General features: G+C 44.8%; 1 protein-coding gene across 2 annotated transcripts in view; it reads right to left on the bottom strand.

Annotated features, from left to right (window-relative positions):
• The window catches only part of RNF216 (ring finger protein 216), a 120,802-nt gene that overhangs the window by 51,348 nt on the left and 49,246 nt on the right, over positions 1–20,208 (bottom strand). The window lies entirely within an intron of this gene.

The raw sequence follows: 20,208 nt of genomic DNA, 5'->3' as shown, positions 1-20,208 counted from the left end.
GAAGGTCCATCAATGGTTACTAGCCAGGATGGGCTGGGATAGTGTCCCTAGCCTCTGTTTGCCCGAAGCTGGGAACAGGCAACAGGAGATGGATCACTGGATGATTACCAGTCCTGTTCATTCCCTCTGGGGCACCTGGCATTGGCCACTGTTGGAAGACAGGATACTGGGCTAGATGGACCTTTGGTCTGACCCAGTACGGCCATTCTTATGGCATGAGAAAGGGGATAGTAATAGTTACAGCAATACAGTAAAGAGTCCAAGCTACAGACAGTGGGTCTGACCTGCATGCTGTTGAGTACCCGGAGCTCCCATTCAGTCCTCAGTTCTCAAGTGGCGTTCAAGGATTGGGCTTAGTGTATTATGCCTCCAATATCACCTTTATTTACCCCCATTTTCATGCAATGAACTCATCCCATGCTTGTGCCGAGATAAGTGATGAACTTAAAATAATACTTCCTTACTTAAAGTAACTATGGCAGAAGGAGACACTGCATCCTGGACACCACTGAGCTGTCCTTGAACAACTCACTATCAGTCTCCCATGCATACCAGGGTTCAGTTTGGCAGAATCAGATGCTACATAAAACTAGGTTCTTCTGTCACCTTTACATTCACCCACCGGACAGTGCAGGTAGAGGGAGGGAGAGAGTCAGCAATGTTATTTAATGCTCATTGTGAATGGCACAATGCCAATATCGAGGTAGATTTAACAGTCTTAATTCCAGAAGACAGAAAGGAAGTTACTCAGTTTAGTAACAGCAGCCTTGTAACCACTGAAGTGAATATGGTTTGGGTCCTGGCTAACTGATAGATCACTTTTCTCCTAGTGTGATACCCTGCCAGTTGCCAATCACCTCCCTGGTCTAAAGAGGGGGTTAGTAACAGGCCACACGCAGGACATATCTGCATGAGATTACACCAGTATAAACTAAGGTGTGAATTTGAGCCAACAGTCATACTAGCATAACCTTGTTTGCACAGAATGTCTAGTTTTTACACAGCTTTTTATCAGTAGATCTTTAAGTGCTTTACAAAAGGGAGGCATCGTTATACCCATTTTACAAATGGGGAAACTGAGACACAGGGGGTGAAGCGACTTGCCGTGGTCCCCCCAGCAGGCCAGCGGCAAAGCCAATAAGACTGGTTTGTTTGTTTTTTTGGTTTAGCCTGTGTCACCTGGGAAGGTTTAAGCAGAAAAACAACCCAAAAAGCCATGTTTGTAGCAGAAGAAGTGTGTCCACACGCAACTTTTCCACATAGACAATGCCTCTGTGACCCAGGTCCTTGGCTATTGTCTCATTTGGGGGGTGGCACCTGCACCAGTCTAAAAGCACACGAGTATTGCAGTTTAAGCAGTATGAAGCTAAGCCAATGTTGGGACTGTACCTCAAGACCTAGCACAGAGGCGCATGTCCTCCTGACTGATCCACAGTGACACAGAAAAGGGGAAGTCAAACAGAAGTCTCTGCTGAAAAAAATGCAAGAGCCATTAAAAGTCAACCCTTTCCGGTCAACTTCATAAGAGATGAATCGTTGAATAAATGTGGGTTTCAGAGTAACAGCCGTGTTAGTCTGTATTCGCAAAAAGAAAAGGAGGACTTGTGGCACCTTAGAGACTAACCAATTTATTTGAGCATGAGCTTTCGTGAGCTACAGCTCACTTCATCGGATGCCATCTTTATCTTGTGGGCAATGGTAAATATATGCTCAAACTTTCAAAGAAACGTGTGGGAGGTAAGCTAGGTTTGGATGGCTGACTTATCTCCAAAATACTGCTCTTTAATTTTAGAGAATGAGCTTCTTTGTTTTTAAGCTATATGATCTCTAAACAGCGCTGAGTTTGCTTCATTTCCTGCCTCCCACACCATTCCTGGATTTCATGATAGCTCCATAGCAAAGTCACTGTAGAAATGCCACTGATTTTATTTTGCCATGAAGACAACTTGTTTAATAGAAAAATGTGATGCTTTTCTCATCTACCATACCCCACAAAGACTGACTGACAGTCAAAGAGACACCACAAGCACTCAGTGAATCTAAGGGAAGAACCCTGCCTTGGTCAAATGGAGGTGAACTGTTTCCTAAGCCCTCCATTACAGCCTACACTTTCCCCATTAAAGTCAAACACCAACATGAAAAATAAATACATAGTGAAAAAAGCAGCCACTGAAAAGCTAATGGCCAGATATGCTGGTGGCTGGAAGATATAAAATCAGCTATGTCTGTTCAGTATTTTGGCACTGATTTATGACAAGTGTACTTGTGTTTCCATTAGCTGAGGCTTTCCCAGATGACCCCTCGGTTTGAAAAGGCAGACTCAACATTAAACTCCCAGCAGATTTTAGTACTGCTGAGCTCATTCTGAAAACTTGTAGCAACGTTTTACATCAGCCTAGGCCAACACATTCCATTAAATGTTCCTCTTGACTCCTGGAAACATCTGCTTTGTTTACACTAATAGCAACATAGAGGCCACTTAACAATTACCTCTGCTCCACTATCTGTGGATAAGACAGAAACCACCTTGAGCCACACATCCTGTCCATACATGTGCCAGCCTCTGTCCCTCACTATCCTCAGCACTAGGACCTAAGGGTTCAATGCCTGGCAGCGCAGAGGAGGTGTCACTTGAAGCATGGGATGGCATAAAAGGTGTCCAGTCAATGCCACTTAAAAAAAAAAAAAAAGTAGAAATAAGCAAGAGATTCGTCTAAACAACCAAAAATAGAAGGCAAGGGTTAAATATGTTACAAAAAGGAAATAGAAGAGGGTAAAGTTTAAAGAGGTAGGTTAATGTTTTATGTAGTTAGGCAAAGGTTAGCTAGAAAATGGGGAAGGCTAAACAAGGAACACAAGGTTAGGGTTAATATAAAAGAGAGAAAGAGCTAGATAATGGGGGCTCGTACCAAACAGAGGAATTCAGCATGGGTCATTAGTTTTATTATAATGAAATTAAAAACAGTCTTGTTTCCATCACTCTGGTCTCACTGCTTTGCTGGTACATAGCTTCCCTTCCTCCTTTCATACATTTTGTCTTTCTAGAGAATGCTCGTCAGGTCAGGAGCTATCTTCTTCCATGAGCTTATGCAGTGGCTAGCACAACAGTGCCCTGATCCTGACTGAGGCCTTTGGTGATACACTAGCTACCTAAAAACCCATGTAAGTAGAGAGTCTGTTTCTTGTATGGCGCATGCTTCAGACCACTGCTAAATATTTAAACTAATTAGCCTCTTACAGTTTGTATGGCAACTTCCACCTTCTCTGTATCGATATATCTATATATCTACATCTTCTTACCATATGTTCCATTCAATGCATCCGATGAAGTGGGCTGTAGCCCAAGAAAGCTTATGCTCTAATAAATCTGTTAGTCTCTAAGGTGCCACAAGTACTCCTGTTCTTTTTGCAGATGCAAACTAACATGGCTGCTACTCTGAAACTTGCTAAATATGAAGATGTCTTGATTTGGACCTTTGTCTTTTTACAGTTTAACTTACTCAGTGTTGAATCCCAAAGACACCTACTCCAACTTGATGGTCCGTAGGAAGCAATGGACAAGTGACATTCAGACAGTGAAGGATTTAACTGTGCTCCATCTTACTTTCACCTTTTCCAGTGCTTTCTGCCTGCTGAACAGTTCACAGATTAGCTAATTTCCTCAAAATAAAAGGCTAAAAATTGTCCCTTAAAATGTGTTTTCACCTAATCCTCTTTCCACCGAAAAGCTTCAAGATGAAAAATTAGTAGAGAGAGAAAGCTGGCACTTGGTGTTATAATTTAGAAAGACCCTTTCCAGTTTCTGAATCCATATAATAATACAGCTACGGCTGGCAATTTTATTCTCAGGAACATTTAAATAAAATTAATTTCAAGGAAAGAAGCCTTGAACAGTCAAAGCTCCATTAATCCTGATGCCTTTCATTAAAAATGCACATGTAACCTTTTTGACGTACAGGAAGCATTTTCCTGAGCACAGACACTTGACTTCAGTTGCACATCAGTACTTTTTTAGAATATGAAGTTGTAAACTGTTTAGACCCTTTAACTCCACATTTACAAATACTCAACCAAAAAAATAAAAAGCAATTACTGCCCAGCTTCCATTTGAAGAATGCATGCCTGGTCAAATGGACAATCTTACCATCCCTCAAGAACTTTGGCTACATGATAGAAATGTTCTGTTTTAGGATTACTTTTATGAATAATGGGGCAGCCCTGCCACCCTGTAGTTAATGTGGGAGCTGGGCTCAACTTTAAGAGCCTCATTGATCTAAACACAAATGCAGACTAAGACCTGGTCTACACTACAAACTTACATTGGTATAACTGCATTGCTCAGAGACGTGGAAAATCTACATCTGAGCAATGCAGTTATACTGACCTAACTCCTCATGTAGACAGTGCTATGTCGATGGGACAAGCCCACCACACCTACCGCCTCTTGGAGGGGGGAAGAAGCTTCTGCTGTCGGTGCACGTAGCATCTTTAACAAAACACTACAGCGGCACCGCTGCAGTGCTGTAAATGTAGACAAGCCCTAAGACTGACTTGAAAATCAGTTGAGCCAGAGAGTTAAACTTGACGGACTTTACCCTGGATAAACAACTCAGGGAAGAGGGCAACAGATTAGACTAATGAGTCCTTCCTTTGAAGGCTTGCTCATCATAACAAAAGATCCAAGAAGAGAGAGATAAAGGTAGGGGCCCAAGACAACTGAGGACTGAGTTAGGTTTACAGAGGATTGTAATGTTTCAAGGAAAGGAGTACTTGTGACACCTTAGAGACTAACCAATTTATTTGAGCATGCTCGGGGGTCGACCCCCGAGCATGCTCAAATAAATTGGTTAGTCTCTAAGGTGTCACAAGTACTCCTTTTCTTTTTGCGAATACAGACTAACACGGCTGTTACTCTGAAATGTTTCACAGGACATTGTCACGGCTGGCTGGCCTAAAATCCACCTGCATGTGAAAATATTTGGAGACTATCCTTCCAACTCCTGATTGAATCTTGCTGCTCAAGTTTTAGACCTATCTGCCTTGTTAAGAATACAAGTGAAACGTTTGTCTTGATAGAGAGCTAATGTTCTTCAACCAGTCAGGTAAGGAGATTAGATACCCACAATTATTTTGATACATTCCTGTGGGCCTCCAGCAACAATGCCATCTAGCTGTTGCACACATGCAGCCACTTTGCTACAGAAAGTCTAATATGAAGGAGGCTAATTTCCCACGAGTGCAACTCCACCGATGGCAGAATTAGCACAGAGCATGTACCAGCCTTCACACGACTGTTGTCTAGACTTGCTCTGAACAGGATTAGATCACATAGTGGCCAGACAGGCCTGTGCGCGGTCTTACTAGACCTTCTACCAGTTGACAGGTTTCAGAGTAGCAGCCGTGTTAGTCTGAATTCGCAAAAAGAAAAGGAGGACTTATGGCACCTAAGAGACTAACCAATTTATTTGAGCATAAGCTTTCGTGAGCTACAGCTCACTTCATCGGATGCATCCGATGAAGTGAGCTGTAACTCACGAAAGCTTATGCTCAAATAAATTGGTTAGTCTCTAAGGTGCCACAAGTCCTCCTTTTCTTTCTACCAGTTGAAGATTTCCTTTGGGGTGGGGGGGGGGGAGGGAAGCTAGTCTAGACAGCCACATGGGGTCAGGACGAAGCCACGTATTCACATGGCTTCTTCTGACTCTCACATTCCAGCGTGCTTTAACCAGCCAGCTCCTGCCCCCATCCTTCTGCTCTATTAATATGTTAAATTAAAATTCTAGAGTGGACAAAGCATGTTGTAACACATTACCAATAGCCTTCTTCCTAGCGTAGACATGGTCACAACATAGGGATTTAATAATTTTATTAAGATGATGTTGAAGTAAAAAGAAAACGGTACAGAGTTTAAGCATAGAAGTTTCTGGTTATCAGGGAATAAGATACAGATCATCAAGGGGTGCGAAATTCGGTTTAGGAACAGGTGGTGTAAGGAATACATAATCTGCAATCTCCCCGACTGGGGGTAAAAGTTTAATGGGTCAAAGTACAGACATTGAGATATGGGGGTATGTTGTTCATATAATGGCTATGTTCAGGTGTGGAGTATAATGAGTGGATACGATTATGAGGATGGATTTAGTTCTGTTCCTACTTGCACCCACAGTGCTTTCTCTACCATGAAGGGGGAGCGGGGGGAAGTGTGTGTGTGTGTGTGTTTTTTTGTTTTTTTTTCCAAGTGAGAGAACTTGAGGTTTACCCTGATCAGCTAGATCGAGGCAGATCTACCCTGTGCCTTTCTTCTGCTAGGATTTTTAAACTTAGCTATCCTGTAAAGAACACACCCTTCTTCCAAGTGAAGACACAAGACTTACAATGAAGTGGAAGGAGCTTCAGAATAACTCTACTGGGATACTTAAGGGAAGAGATCCAGAAAGTCATGCTAGCAGTTCACCTTCTAAGCTTTTTGGGAAAGGCACTTTTTTTATTTAGTCCTTTATTACTACGTATTTGCCATTTTCTATATTTGCATATTTTTTTCTACTAACCTAGGTATTTTAACCATTCCAGATGGCCTCTCTTCAGAAGACAGACAAATGCCCTTGCTGCTGTGGAAGTGATTGCTTTCTGTTAACTGTCACTTATCGTAACAGTCAATACATTTTACAATGAGTGACATTTCCCTGTTCACACTTGCATCGCATTCAAGAAACAAGCACGCATAACAGTCTAACTGTTCACAGTAAGGGCCCAGAGGGATGCCAGACTCCTGAGGGAATGCTTTGCCAATTGAGCGAAAAGGAGCAGCTACATTAAAAGAGTAGGGGAGACAGACTGCCTTATACTCACAATAGCCCAGCATTCACAGGTTAATAATTTTATTAAGATAATGTTGAGATAAAAAGAAAATGGTACAGAGTTCAAGCACAGAAGTTTCTGGTTATCAGGGAATAAGGTACAGATTATCAAGGGGTGCGAAATTCGGTTTAGGAACGGGTGGCGTAAGGAATACATAATCTGCAGTCTCCCCGATAGGGGGTAAAAGTTTAATAGGTCAAAGTACAGACATTGAGCTATGGGGGTAAGTTATCCATATAATGGCTATGTTCAGGTGTGGAGTATAATGAGCGGATACGATGATGGGGGATGGATCTACCCTCATTTAGTGGGATTTAATGTTCAGTGAGTTTATGGTTCCAGTTTCTATGGTCCAATGGGAAAAGTCTCTCTGTCCCTTTCCCACAGTGGGTGCACGATGTCGTTCCGGCTCACACCTCCTGGTACTGTCGGTGGCCGGTGATGCGTTCGATGTAGATGTCTCTGGACCATCGGACGGCATCCGAGACCATGAGGGGCCGCATGAGCCGTGCGTAGCGTCGACTGATCCCACAGGTCCACAGCACATACTCGTTGCAGGGATCCCAAGCGCCCAGGGCTCCGACTATGAGGGCATCCATCTGCACCTTGTAGCCCTTGGCTCTCAGGGTGTCGGCCAGAGGGGCGTATTTTTCCAGCTTACAAGCTCGGGCTTCTCGGAAGGTCGGGGTCCTGTTCTCAAAGCAGAGCGTGACGTGGACAAGGATGATCTTTTTCTGTGCCTCGTCAGTGACTACCACGTCAGGTCGCAACTGGCTGTCAGTACCGGGGATGGCGCAGTTCACGGTGACCTCCCCCAGGCGCGGTGCGATGGCTTTCACCAGGCGGTTCTGGATGGCGTTGTGGTGCAGCTGCCAGGCTCTGGAGTGGGGCTTGCAGCTGCACAGGACGTGGGGCAGGGTCTCGTTGGAGTAGCCGCACTTCCTGCAATGCTTGTCTCGGTTCCCGAGGCGGATGGCTCCGTTGAGCGGGACGCAGTTGAGCCGGGCATGGTGGATGAACCGCCGGTCAGCGAAATGGGTGAAGCCGCCGCCGGCGAGGAAGTGGTTGCTGGCGTCCCACTTGCTGGTCAGTTCGAAGGCTTTACCCTGGTCTGGTTTTCGCTTCAGGGCTTCCATGTATAGCGAGTGGATGGCTGCCTTCAGGGTCCTCTCCAGCATGCCCCTGGCTCTCGGGGTGACGATAGTGTTGTCCTCAGACCTGATCTGTGGCACCAGGACTCCCAGCTCCTGGCGCTCCTCGCACCACTCCCAGCGGCAGCCGATGCGTTTCCCCAGGCGACGCGTGGCATTGCGAGCGCAGGACCACAGTGAAGCGATGTCGCACCCGTCCTGTCCGAATTCACCATCCAGGGAACCACTCAGGAAGCTGGCGGTGTCTTCGTTGGAGGGGGCCCTGCCGATCCACTTCTTTGTTGCATCATGGAGGGCGTTTGCTGCGATGTTCCTTACCATGGCGTTGGGACACGTCAGCAGGCGGAAGGTGTGGGTGATCACCGCGATGTCACACAGGTCACCCATGCTGGGGACATTGGCACCGCCATGCCTGTGGGCAATATAGACCAGTTCGTTGCTGGCTCTCTGGGGAAGGAACAGCCACTTCTTCACCAGCTGCCGGATGATCTTGTCTGCCTTGTTGAGGGGTATCTTCGCCACGGTGGATCCCCTTAAGACGAACGAGATGCGGTGGATCAGGAAGGTGTTTAGGGCGTTTATCTTTTGCCACAGTGCTAGCAGTGAGGCGTCGATCTTGGCGGCATCCTGCAAGATTTCCTGGATGGTGTCCTCGGGTGTCTGCCGGACAAGGAAACCTGTCAGCGTGCCGAGGTGCCGGTAGGCCTGCCCCTCTGCTAGGGAGATGACGGGCTCGCCCTGGATCTGGAACCCTGTCGTCTGCACTGAGTCCCTTTTGCTGCCATTGATGTGGAGAGATGCGCACTTCTTTGCACTGAAGCGGAGCCCCATCCAATCGGCAGCTCGACTGGTGGCATCTAGCATACATTGGAGGTTCTCTGGGTTGTCCGCGGTCAGGACCAGGTCATCCGCATAAGCCAGGACGCTCACCCTCTCACTGTGGAGGTTGAAGCCACCTGCGCCACTGGAGATCGCGCACAGCAATGGCTCCATGGCGATGTTAAAGATGATGGGGCTGAGGGGACAACCCTGCTTAACTCTGCTCCAGATCGGGATCTCGGCGGTCTCCCCGTCGACCGAGCGAATGGTGGTGCTGTATCCCTTGTACGCCTCTCGGATCACATGGAGGAAGTTCTCTGGCATCCCAAACTCCTGGAGCATGGCAAAGATGTGGTGGTGGGGCATGGACCCAAAGGCGTTAGCCAGGTCGAGCCATGCTACCGTGCACTGCCTCTGCGCCCATCTGGCTGTTTCGATGATGGTTTGGAGGACAAAGCTGTGTTTATAGCAGCCCTAACTGTATTCTAAATTTACTGTGAAATGAGCTGCACAGAAAAATTACTCCTCTCTTTCACTAATGTCAAGCAGAGAATTGCACATGGGCAGCTGCTTTCTGCTATAGCGTGCTCTTACGCGAGCAATGACAGTTTGAGTGCATTAAGTGTGGCAAGCTCTGAACACAGAACTAACCCAGCCATCTATACTCCCCCTCCTTTCACTGACATTCAGAGAAGGGGCTTCATTCTGCAATATGAAGGTTCAAAGAGCACAAGTTTTAGGATGCTCTTAGTATTATTATAAAGAACAGCACACTATTCAATTGTTCAGTCTCTCACTAGAGACAAAGCCCAGGGGATTAATATGCTGTTAGCCATTCTGGCTGTGCAGCGTTGCCATCTGACCTGCACACCCATAAACACACCCCACTGCAACAAAAAATCTCACACAAGTGGTTCTGCTGGGCAGTTCTGGTAGCAATACTTTACCATGAGACTGCTTCCTGACCCAGTTTCTACCTTGCTCTTCATGCCTCTGTTACAAGTAGTAATCAGTCATGTCAGCATTCTGGATGGATTGCTACAGCCCCATTAATAATGCAACAACAGTAACAGGATGAATGCATACGAATGCAGAGCCTTGAAGGGTAAAAGCAGTAATAGAGAAAGTTTACTGGGATGCAGAGATTTTAAGCTGTGAACGTCAAAGCAATGCATCCGATGAAGTGAGCTGTAGCTCACGAAAGCTTATGCTCAAATAAATTTGTTCGTCTCTAAGGTGCCACAAGAACTCCTGTTCTTTTTTCCGGTGGGTGACTCACTTTCAGGGCTACCATACACCCCCAACCCACCCCTCCGTGGTTTTTTCTAAACTGAAAAGCACAATTCCACTTTCAATGTGGAGACTACTGTTACTGCCTGTTGGGGGTCAGTACTGACTATTTTGCATTTAAAAGTTATAGCATATGAAAGGGAGGGCAATTGTAGCTATTCAGTCGGCACACTATTAGTACATTAGCTTTCATAGAATCATAGAACATCAGGGTTGGAAGGGACCTCAGGAGGTCATCTAGTCCAACCCCCTGCTCAAAGCAGGATCAATCCCCAATTTTTGCCCCAGATCCCTAAATGGCACCCTCAAGGATTGAACTCACAACCCTGGGTTTAGCAGGCCAATGCTCAAACCACTGAGCTATCCCTCCCCCCCTTTCACATCACAAAGATTTCTACAGAGACAGGCTATATCTGGCATCTGTTTCACGCCCGCATTCATAATCTCTTAATGGTGCACCCTAAAGCAGTGCTGCACGGGTAAACCACATGGTATAAATGATGTGCACTCTGCACCCACAATAGAAGCAGAGGAGTTCAGAGATTTGGGTGTGCACTCCTGCATCTCAAACCTCTGAAAGGTGAGAGATCTTCTCCCCTGCAGGGTCTCAAATGTAAGGCCTCCTCCTCACAGCTAGGATTGCAAGAGCATTGTCTCTCCCTGCACAAGAGAGTTGACTGTGGTACAACCTAGGTCAGATTCACCTGGAAAACCCATCTTTTTTCCTGAGAAGTACAGCCTATGAATCAAAAACGAAGCTACAGGCTAGTTATTGATTCTTCAGCTGTTTGTCTCCACATTTGCTTCCAGGTGAGACAATGATCACCCGTACACATTTTATTGTTACATTTCTAATATAGGATTGTTAGTTTGAGTGATGTAGCAGCTCTGGCTGCCCACTTCAAAAACCCAAAAACGTGGAGAGTTTAACAGAACTCCAAATGACTGTTGGACTGTTAGTAAGTTTTTCCTCCTGCATTCCAGCAATCAATGGCAATTTGGCTGGGATTTATTTATTTATTGGGGGATGGGGGGGTGAGATGGAAGATTAGCTCTTTTATAGAGGGTAACAGGTGCCCATTCTCACTACTTACTTGCTTACTTATTTTTATAGGCCCTTCAGCTCACACATTATCCCTTGCCAGTCACACTGCTTCGCTTTTGATGCTGTATGAAATACAAAAATCCAACATCTCATAAGGAGATCAGGTAAGTCACTAACCCCCCTTCTTTGCCATACACACACAAAGAAATGCAAATGCTCAAAACTGTTTATAAAAGTACCTACGAAACAGTCAAAATGCAGGTGAATGTGCTTGGCTTTTTTTAAATCTTTCTTTTATAACCTTCTCCCTTTTCTAGAGAAGAGTGATAATTTTCAAAACTCTTCTGGCATTAAAAGTTCAAATGACTATCCATATGGGATTCTCAATCAATAAGATCATTAAGATTAGCTCCTGAGCATTCAGAAAGGACAGTAAAGGAATGGGTAGGGGGAAAGATGATGGGGGTCATTAGCATAGATTCTTGGTTAGCTTTTTTTTTTTTTTTTTTTAAAAAGCTGCAGAGATCTTAGTAAGTGCCACTTCCTCTATGGAGAGAAAGTGAGATGAACGGTAGGTTCTCTCATATGAACAGTTTCCCCTCCACTACAATGATATAAAAAGGACAAGTGCTTTAAAAAAAAAAAAAAGTTAAGCAAGCCAGCCCCAAGCATGCTGTGACCAAATTAGGAAACAAACTCCACCGTCAGCCTCAGAGACAGACATTAGACACAGTGGCTTTGAATTAGCCCAGGAAGCCTGATGACTGTCTCTGTATGCAGAAACCTGTTTACACTAGTACAAAATGGGGAAGCTAAACACAACTTTGTGCTGCATATCCAAGGACATGCCATCCTGATGCACTTTTCTGAAGGAGGTAAATGAGCTACCATGATAGTAAGACTCCACCCAAATCTCTCCTCCCCCCCCCCCAATATTCAGAATTACCTTTTCAAGAGCCTTTTCAGAGTAACAGCCCTGTTAGTCTGTATTCGCAAAAAGAAAAGGAGTACTTGTGGCACCTTAGAGACTAACCAATTTATTTGAGCATAAGCTTTCGTGAGCTAGAGCTCACTTCATCGGATGTAGCTCACGAAAGCTTATGCTCAAATAAATTGGTTAGTCTCTAAGGTGCCACAAGTACTCCTTTTCTTTTCAAGAGCATGACTAGTTAGTGCAAAACAAGGTGTGCCCTGAAAGCCATTCTGTCCTCCCATAAGTTTTATGGTTCTTTAGTGGGCAAAACTGAGGTAACACAGCAGTGGTGGTTGTGATAGGGATCTCAGTGTGGGAGAGGGAAAGAGGAGATTTAGTTCTTGCATAAGGTCAGAATAATGTTTTAAAATTGGCCTGGGAACACTTATAGTCTTTTCCACCTCAGGACCAAGCCTAAGAACACTCCCATCAGCAGAGCACCAGAGAAGTGTGCTGGGGCAGGTCTGGGATTTAATCACTCACTCACTCACTCTTACTCACTGGCCTATTTCTAATCTTTACTCACTGGTTCAAGAGAGTGACTCATGGCCTTTCCTTTTCAGAAGTCATCGGATTTTAATGTCTGAAGTGGGGAGTGGTTCTCAGGTCTCTGAGCAAACATTAAATGCCTGTTCGCCTCACTGTCTGCTCCCAGGACAAATGCAAACTGTAAATACGGAATCTGCAACATTGAGGAGAAAATTTAATAAATTCAATGACTAAATAACTTTGGTTTGTACAGAGGTTCAGGGTTGCCTCCATGACCCTTCTAAAACATCACAGTGATCACATTAAACTACCCCCTCCCTTTGTTCCTTCTCAGAACAGAAGAACAGAACAGAAGAAACCAAGCATGGCAATCCCCCTTTATCTTTGTGAGGATGTCTCAGAGAAGGTGGGCTGAATTTAAGACAAATCTTAGGCTGCAGAAGATCCCCAGACTTGCCTCTGGGCAATCCTTCCCCCACCCAGTGAGTCAAAACAATCACACACCCCACCTCTGTCAGTGGCAGTAGTTATAGTCCAGTTAAAAGATGCATGGAATGCACTTTCCATAGCTTGCCAGACAGAAGCAACCACCCAGCTTTTCCGGTCCGGCGTCACCTGACCAGAACACTCTTGCAACATAAAATAGTGATCCTGGGAATCCACCAGCTGATCAATAACTAGTGTTCAGGGCAATTTTGCACTGAGACACCAACAAGACATGTAGAATCAGAGTAATTCTCAAGATAGCCAGACTATCTTCACCACCACCACATGATTCTGGGCTCAATCTAGCCACAATTTAAGTGGAAGGAATGGATTGCCTCAACTCTATTACTCGCATACCAAGTTTCCATCCCACATGAAGTCAGATCCAACTTATTGCCTCTGCTCAGTAGAGGCCCAAAGGACTGAGCAATAAAGGGAAGACAGCACTACCTCTTATGGACCTGAAAAGAGGTATCCTTTGGTGAATGGTAGAAGAGTGTTACAATCATCTTTTCACTGAATGGATATTGCTATATATGGTAGAAACCAAGTACAGGAATAAATTGTGTTGCACTAAATTGCATTGACTTACATGGGCTATTTTTATACAGCCTGGTTGAAAGTTCCTGTTTTAGGAGGCTTTGGGTTAGATACACAACAGAGACTCACTATTTCACTGATCTCTGTCATCAGGTCAGTTTTTAAAACTACGTTTTACTTTCCCGCACATCTCGAGCGTACACCTTTCCTTTAAAAGCATTTCATACAAGTACGTATGAAGGGCCTTGATCTTGCAAGGTGCTGAGCAAACTCGACTCTCAGCAATTTCCCTGGAGTTGGACATTAAGGACCTTGGAGGATAGGTCACGTGGTCTGGTGCACACACTGTATTCATAGGTCAAATCTATTTCTTTAAATAGACTTTGCTATTCCATGAGTGCTTTCTTCCCACCCTGTTATCTACCTTGCTTTGGCACTTCATCACAAAGTCTAAAGGGACATTATCTGCAGAGAATACACTCACATTCTCCCCCCCCTCCCCACCCCCGTCCGGCCTTGATCCCTCCCTCCCACAGTCCCTTTGAGGAGCAGATACTGAAATTCCAAAGCTCTTGCTGAAATACTGCTGCTGCCAGTGTCGATAGCATCTCCCCTTGCCCTGCCTTCTGACTGCACTGCGGAGAGCACCAAGGCTACAGACAAGTTTCATTGCCCTTTTATGGTAGAAAAATGAATCGCCTGCCCAGCAGCAGAGTGCCTTAGAGCTGAGCGTAGACGACAGACGGAAACTTGCCATTTGTTGTGGTTTTGGCAGCAATATAATGGAGCGTGTTCCCATCTACACCACTCAGCTAGAAGGGTGCACAAAAGGCATTCACCTGAAGGTAAAAAAAGCAAATCCCTGGAGTACAGAGACATACATCCACTGAACCCCAGGGAACTGCAACAGAGGGTGGGCAGGGTCATTAGCAAATAGAATAGATAGCCTTAAAATGGTTCTACTGGACAAGGCACAAGTGAGCAGCGGGTTTCCCCATGAAAATGCGCAGATGCATGTGCAAGCGGACTCAAATTCTAGACTACAGAACACATTCATACTAAACCCCATCAGTATGGAAAGGAGCAAGATCTGCTGCATCGCATTTCCATTCCTTCCCCCACCCCAGCAAATACTATTCAAACAGGGTGAGGGAATTAAAAAAATTAAACTGGGACTGGAGGTCACCACCACCACCAGGTAGGAAGTGGCAATATCCATCTCCAGCCTTGCCCCCACTCCCCGAAAAGCAGAGAGGCAAAATAAAAGTAGCAACTAAATCCAAATAAATACTCTGTGAAATACACAGAGCCCAGGCATATGAACTGATGAATAGGGAGTGACACTTAAGAGCATGGGACCTTCAAAATGTTTGCACTGCTGTCAGGAAGCTGAATGAGACATAGCAGACTCAGCAGCTGGGAAAAACATGTTGCAAAACAAGGAGAATTAAGCAATTCTCTATATGCACATCCAACTCAGAGGCATTTTGGACAAGCTTAATTTCTTTAACAGGAAGAATTTCTTTCCGCATTGTTTGTGAAGATAGTGACAGAGTCCCTGATGCAGTTTAAGTCTTAGGGCCGTATAGGCATTTAAAGCTTAGCTGCCCAAACCTACGAAAAGCAAATGAAGAATATTGTTGGGTGGCATGTATTTGTTTCCAAAATTACATGCTCAGAGGGGGGAAAAAGTCTACTATGGAATTTCACCTTATGTTTACTCTCTGCTGGTGGGTCCTTTGTTTACACAAATATTTTCCTTCAGTATAGAAACCTTCTGTTGTAGGGTGCAACCAAGACATATGTGGCTTGGGTGGCATAACCGCTCTGTAGCAGATAGAGCTGTTTCCTACAGTAGTCCAGCATACCTCTGTACAGACCCCAATTTGAGGAGCAAAGCCCCACTGACTGCCTTTGTAACTTTAAAGCTTGCTGATCATGTAACACCCTCTGTACAATGCGGTTCACACCTATTAACACAGACCAGGGATGCACGGTTCGCACCCCGCTAGAAAGGGCCATGCTCAAATAGAGTTTGCTAGCAAAAGCTCTGTACAAGCTTAGTCAGAGTTTGAGTTCAACAGGAAATGAAGGTTCAAAGCAACTGGGTGAGCTTGTTCATAGTCACCACCTTCAACTCAGTCCTGGGAAGTCAGCTCCAACAGCAGCTTTGAAAACTTAGCCCTTCATAATAAAAGAACATCCAATAGTTGCCTTGCTGTAGCCAACGGAACAATACTGAAGATCTAAAGGCAAAGTTGTAGAAGGGTTTCCCACTAATGCAGGTATTTCAGAATCATCCTTTTTTCCAGCAGGACAGCAGAGAGTACTCAGCGGGCACATTCATTTCCTAATCACAGCCTCATTTCAAGGAGACACTACCCTGTGAAGAACAAGAGCCTGGAAGCTATCTAGTCAGAGGGCCATTCAGCTCAGACACAGTGAGAGTTTCTGCACCCTAGGAGGCACCACCCTCTAAACGAGGAAGGCAACCCAGTCTGTCGGGGGAGAGAGAGGCTCCTCAGTGACACAGGGGAGTTCAGAAAGTGAATCTAGGAAATGCAAGAGGCTACCATGCAGTGGAAGGTTCCACTGTGGCTTTGAAAATATTCCGCTTGGTGTTCTGAGCTCCCCAACACCCAGGGGGACAGTGCTGCTTCATGCATGTGTTACTACCATGGCAACATCTCTCACCTTCTCATCTTTCAGCTGGCTGGAAGCCCTGCACTGCTTTGTGCTGAGACTGCAAAGAGGGGTGACAATCTCGCCCGCCCACCACACAAAGGGTCTGTGATACCTGCAAGCACACCATGTAACACAACAGACTGCACTGCCTGCACACTCGGGGGTGTATGCAAGCTGATCATAGGGGCCACACTGGGGGAGAAGAGGTTCTCTTTTCGGAGAGGAAGAGTATTTCTCTTGTGGATGAGTGCCTGCCCTTTTAGTTTTTGAAGTCATGAGAGAAATGTTGCTTGGTAATTTCATCAAGGGGCTTGGCAGCTTCAGTTTGGAAAACTGCAAAGACCTCAGCATGCCAAAACGCATGGGAAAGTAACATGCGTCATTAGAGGGCTGGAAGGTTCAAATGCTGCGGCTGCACAGAAGTCTGCTTTGATGTGAGGCAGCACAAAGGTGGTGTAATGCATCACCAGCACGGGCTAGTCCCACTCACATTCGGCAAGTCAGAGCGCTGCTGCAAACCAGACACCACTGTGTACAGCCTCTTCCTACACACATCGTGTATGTGGCTCACTACAGGACGGATCAAATGCCTTGAAGTCGAGGTGGTTTAGCTTCGGCCAGCAGAGAACTGTATGATGGGTGTTAACAGAGAACCTTTACTTTTTACATTTTGTGAAAAAATAACTATTTACTAAATTTTACCGAAAGTGCCAGTGTTACTTATTCAATGCACACAAGCTCCCCCTCTTGTGGTTGATTTTTGAATGCGCTTTAAATATACATAGCTAAATATACTCCAGTAAACCGCTTCTGGCATACAGCGGTTACTCAGTGGCGTATAGGGGGTCGTGTTTTAATGCATCTCAAATTTAATTTCAGCCTCCGGATATGCGTAATTAAAGTTATGTAAAGATGCCAAAAAACTTTAAAAATCACCCCTAAAGACCATGTCACTGAGTTTAGCAAGGACAAATTTCATATTGATAAGCAATATGCTATTCTGTACTGTACGCAGGAAGGCTGTAGATTACGTTCAAAGGCAGACAATTGTACAACACGTGGAAAGCGCTACACAAACTGAATGAAAAGAAATGAAAACGAGGCTGAAACAGCAGAGTCACTGACAACAGTAAAGAGACAACGCATTGTGACTGGATCATTCTATTAATTTTATTTTATTATAATGATTGATGGCATCGGTAGGCTTCAAACATTTTAAAAAGATATCAAGAAAACATTGTGTTTAACTGATACCTATATATTGTGGCCATGGAAATTAAAGGGAAAACGCTGATTTTTATGTTTTTTTAAAATCACAGAATTTTGTCATCACAGAAAACTAGGATCCCTGCTCATTACATGCTCTTCACATGCCTATTCAGTAGTTACTGTAGGCAACCGGCAATGCCTCCCTCTTACTGGCAATTCTGCCCATTGCTGATGTTAAGACTGGTTACGTCTCAGCCACTAAGAGGACTGATCATGTGTGAGAGATGCACAAGCAGTAGCCCAGCAGAGTGTCTGGCATGATGCCTGCATGCCTCAGGCTGGATGAAGCACATGGGCTAATGCTTTCAACTCTTCAAGGAGTGCAGATTTACTTTTGGCCCAGACTTGAACCAACCACCACTCTACAAAATCTTAGGGGAAGTTTTGGGAGAAGCCAAACAACATCAGTGTGAACCCTGGAATTGAGACCAGAGAGGCTGAGAGAGAGAGAGAATGAAAATGGTATGAGACCACTGGTACTCCACTCCCCACCCCCTCACAAGGATCTTGTGTCCCCTCTGCTGAAACCACAAGACTCTCCTTTCATCCCTACCACTTCACTTTATACTTCTCCTCACTTTATGTTCTGCAATGCAGCCAAAGTCCTTCCAGCCAAGGAAGGGTTCCTTCCAGAGCCAACTGTCGTAACTTGCTGGAGGCACCACTGTTGAGTCTCTGCAGCCCTTCCGATATCGAACATCCACTGCACTCCTGCATCACCCCACATTCCCACGCTAACCCTTTATGCGCCTCACTAAAAAAAAAAAAAGCTTCCTGCAAATGGGGATGTTAACGGGTAAAATCCCCATCATGGAAAGACTCAAGATAAATGGAACTTGGGGAAACCATTGGAAGCACAGCTACAAAACAAGGACAAGTCCTCCCATTTCAAGAATTCTTCCTATTATTCTTCCTATAAGGCCCCAAATTGTTTCTTTTGGAAGTAATCTTCTAAAAATCCTGATCGCCCCCACAGACCTCTGGCTAATGCACCAATACAACCTGTTGATATCGTGGAAATCCAGTCCCTGTTTCAAGTACTGGCAAGTTAGCCTGAAATACCGTGATATCAGAAGAACCAGCCAATCAAAAGGATAGTGCATTTGGAGCACTGATCAACCTGAACACTCTGCCAGACCTTCATGCCATAACTTTACATTCTGAAAAGAATACCTGTACTTTTAAAAAACTGTAATATTCTTCAAACTCTGAATTCTGCTTACTTGCTGTAACCAGTGGGGTGGACCTGTATGGTTCACTTTAAAAAAAAAAAAAAAAAAAGAGGAGAGTTCTATTATTTTATCATGCAGTTTTAAAAACTGGTTGATTGTGCAAGTCATTGGTGCCATCTAGTGGTTCTCAGCCTTCCTTAGACCACATGCAAGGATGCTGTAGTTTTCACTTGGGCTAGCAGTACAATTTCTCAAATGTTAACCGGTTGACATTAGTTCAGTGGGTCTGTAGCTCCAGAATCCAAAAAGCAACTGCTGATCCTTCATCAGGCTAGTCTTGCTCTCAGCTTCACAACGCTGACAATAATGTAATAACTATTCTTAGCAATACAAGTTTCTCCAAAAAAAAAAACAAAATTAGACTTCCAGTACAAGATGAAAAGGAGTACTTGTGGCACCTTAGAGACTAACCATCATAGTAGGCAAATGGCCACATGAAATTTAGAATAAGAACTCTCAGTGGCTACAGTAGCTACAAGCATGAGTGCAACTCATTTAAGATAGGAGCTTCTGTGATACAGACCATCCCATAAGAGTCCCTGATATCGTGGCTTAGGGTAAGCAAGGCTCATTAGGTATCAGAGCTTGGATACAGACACTACGTAGGTCTTAATTCACTGGCATCAGTGAGTTAGGAGGCACACTGAGAAAAAATTAAGTCCTACCATCAAGATTTCTACAGGCATTTAGCACTCAGAAAGTCTCTGGAAGAAACTAAATCCTATTTCTCTACAGAGCAGATGCAGCACAAGCTGTGGCAGTTCAGGGTTTGCCCATTCTGCTCTGCCAGCGTACCTCTCCTCTGACCTGGCGAGACTACCTCCATGGCTCATTCTCCATCACCCATTCAGTGGCTAAGCCCTTTGCCGAGATGGCAACAAGGGTGCTGATTAACGGGTTTTGTGAAGAGTATGTAAATTTCCAGTCCTTTGAGTGGACAGATTTCATATATGGTGAAATATATGCAGATGGTGACTTTCTGGCACTAACGAAGTCTGGATCCAGAGTGGTGACATCCAGCAACAATAAGAAGTGTCATTCTATGAGGGAATTTGATTTTGGTTTCCCCAGTTCTCTTAAAGTTTCATTACAGTTAGAATGGTCATAAAAACCAAATGACATTTTAAAAAGACCCTATTACCAGTCCATTTTAAACTCATGCTTAAGTATCTTGAGAGACATTACTGTGCAACCATCTCCTAAGCGGAGCGTACAGAGCAGGATTTAACCAAGTCTGTATTAACAATACCCTGAAATGCAGCCCTGCCTTTAGTCACATGCCTTACCAGAAGACCAACAGCCACCTTGGCAAGGATTCTCTCCCTCCACCACACCCATGTCACATGCACATTTCATACCGCTAGCAAAACA

This window comes from Lepidochelys kempii, chromosome 10 (assembly GCF_965140285.1).
Source record: "Lepidochelys kempii isolate rLepKem1 chromosome 10, rLepKem1.hap1, whole genome shotgun sequence".
NCBI classification, from domain to species: domain Eukaryota; kingdom Metazoa; phylum Chordata; order Testudines; family Cheloniidae; genus Lepidochelys; species Lepidochelys kempii.
The sequence above is the reverse complement of the archived record's forward strand: the minus strand, read 5'-3'. Positions and strand labels throughout refer to the sequence as shown.